The sequence below is a fragment of the Haliaeetus leucocephalus genome, unplaced genomic scaffold (genome assembly GCF_000737465.1).
Source record: "Haliaeetus leucocephalus isolate CR32 unplaced genomic scaffold, Haliaeetus_leucocephalus-4.0 Scaffold1, whole genome shotgun sequence".
NCBI classification, from domain to species: Eukaryota; Metazoa; Chordata; class Aves; order Accipitriformes; family Accipitridae; genus Haliaeetus; species Haliaeetus leucocephalus.
The window spans coordinates 13,038,976-13,041,191 of record NW_010972437.1 but is presented as its reverse complement, the minus strand read 5'-3'; the positions used below and the strand labels follow the sequence as shown (position 1 = coordinate 13,041,191).

The window sequence follows — 2,216 nt, the reverse complement described above, 5'->3', positions numbered from 1 at the left end:
CCTGCGGGGCGGGCGGCGGGCACGGCCCAGCTGCCGGCAGGCCAAAGCCGCGGCCCCGCCTTTCGGCCCCGCGTGTGCGCCGGCGGGGCGCGGAGTCTGCTGGCGCTGGCTTAAGCGAGGGCCATTGAAACGGCAAAGTCCTGCACCCAGCTAGGTTAAATAAGAAAACGGAGGAACCAGTGTCGTCTGCGTACCTTCTGAGAGCTCCCTGCGCCCGCAGAACGCAACCTGAGAAGTCCTTAGCTTACTTGTTCACAAGACCCTTGCGATGGACGCTGCTCGCTCAGAACAAGCGGGTGGTTTATCCTCAGCGCTCCATGTGCCTCCGCGCTGTTACTCGCTGTGCCTGTGCCTCCAGACAGCATTTCCCACGAGCTGAGATGTCAGGGAATGTAGGGAGAAAGGGGGAAAGTCCAGCCGGTTAGACCTTCCAAAGGAGATAAAAATAATAATAAAAAAGTTCCAAGGTCATCTTGATTGTTGAGGTCGTATTCATAAAACCAACATTTATGTAACGCATTCTGAGGGGGAAAAATACTCCTCCCTGCCTAAAAAAATCACAAAGGGACTTAAGTTCAGGAAGGGTGAAGTTCAAGAGTTTGCTGTCACTGTACTGGAATTAATATTATTTTACATTATAATTTTTTCATGCTTTGAAAAAAAAAGTTTAAAATGTGTGAGTTCTGGAACACAAATCTAACATATGTTGCAACATGTATATTGCTTATGTTGTTTGTATACATACAGCTCCAGGTCATCTTTCTGGACCTTTTCTCACCACCAATAACAAAGACACTTAGATAGAATGGCCACAATCTCCGACTGTTCTAAAACTCTATTTAAAATCACAACCAGAACTATTAACATGACCAATTTTGATAAGCTGTTTTGCAGCAATCTAAGGGGTTTTTTTTTTTACTTTTGTCTGTTGTTGATTGTATGTGTACCTCCTATATCGGATGCTTATGAATATGGAACTCACTCTAATAAAATAGCCCCTATTTTATTTATTTTAGGTCTGTAGTGTTTTAGAAAAACAGCACGTAAAATTTTTAACTGGATTTGTAACAATTGTTCTAACTGTAAAATTTATAACTGGAACAACTCCTGTACCCTTCTGCTACCAAATCCAGATCGCCTTAGTTACAGTCTCCACAGGCATGCAAGTAACAGTGAGACCCAAACCCTGCCAGGTGATCTCAAAGGGTGGCACTTACCTCTTTCAAGAATCTCAGGCCTTGTGCAAACTCACATAAGCACTCCAAGGCATCTGATCTCCCGCTTCAGAGGAAAACTATTCCACGTTCATATGGAGGGGACTTCTGCAAATCATATGGATTTTTCATTTACAAGATGAACTTTTTACTTTTGACTTGTCAAGTACATTTAGATGAGATCAATTAATAACGCCTCAAGCAAATTAAAAATGATAGATAAAATTACCTTAAATTTCAAGTTGGACACATAGGGGAAGAAAAAAGGATTTAACAAAGCATGCTGTGCTGAAGCCAGTGTTAATTTACTTAACAGGAGTCCAGTCACCAGCTTCTTCAGGATTTCAGCACTCACAGGGGTCAATTTCTCGATTTTTAATTTTTTTTCCAGATGTTCAGGAGGAGAAAATTTTTTTTTTCTGCTTTCAGCAGACTTCTCAACAGCGAGTCACAGGACTTCCATTGCCTCCTGTTATGTACGATTACTAACCCCAACACCCACCGCTCTGAATTAAAACCCTTCGAGGGAGGTATGTACTTCCGTGTAAGTCTTAAGTTAATTTTGAAGGTGCTCACAGCTTTACTGTGCAGTTACAAACTTTCACGTCCCTATTTTTAAGATAAATGGAAATAAAGTTTGAGTGGCAATACAGACATATGGGACAGGATTATCAGGAACTTTTTTTGCACAGTTGGGTCTAGATTCCCATTCTAGTTCTTTCCAACCCCTAACGACGCGTGCCAGGTACTGCTGGCGTAACCCTAAACCCTTCCAGTACTGTTGTGGACATTTCATTTACCAATCGCTTGGCCGTTTTCCGGGCTCTCCGCTGAACCACCCCTCAGCGTCCCGCCAGCAGGGGAAGGCCAGCACTAGCCCCGGACACGTTGGGTTGGAAAGCGCTACAGACGCAGGGCAGACGCCTCCGGCCTCTCCACCGGCGCCGGCGCCTTCCCGCGCTGCGACCAGCCTCGCCTCAGGCGCCCGGGGCCGGCGGCGCG

At 45.4% G+C, this 2,216-nt stretch overlaps 1 protein-coding gene across 1 annotated transcript in view; it reads right to left on the bottom strand.

The window, feature by feature from the left end:
* FASTKD1 (FAST kinase domains 1) overlaps positions 1 to 2,143 on the bottom strand; it is a 21,098-nt gene extending 18,955 nt beyond the window's left edge. Inside the window, exons 1-3 of the mRNA XM_010567173.1 lie at positions 1,444 to 2,143; positions 1,218 to 1,322; positions 249 to 427 (exon numbers count right to left, since the gene is read on the bottom strand). The gene's annotated coding sequence lies outside the window, so the exon portion shown is untranslated. The remainder of the gene's footprint in view (positions 1 to 248; positions 428 to 1,217; positions 1,323 to 1,443) is intronic.
* Between the last annotated feature and the right edge of the window lie 73 nt (positions 2,144 to 2,216).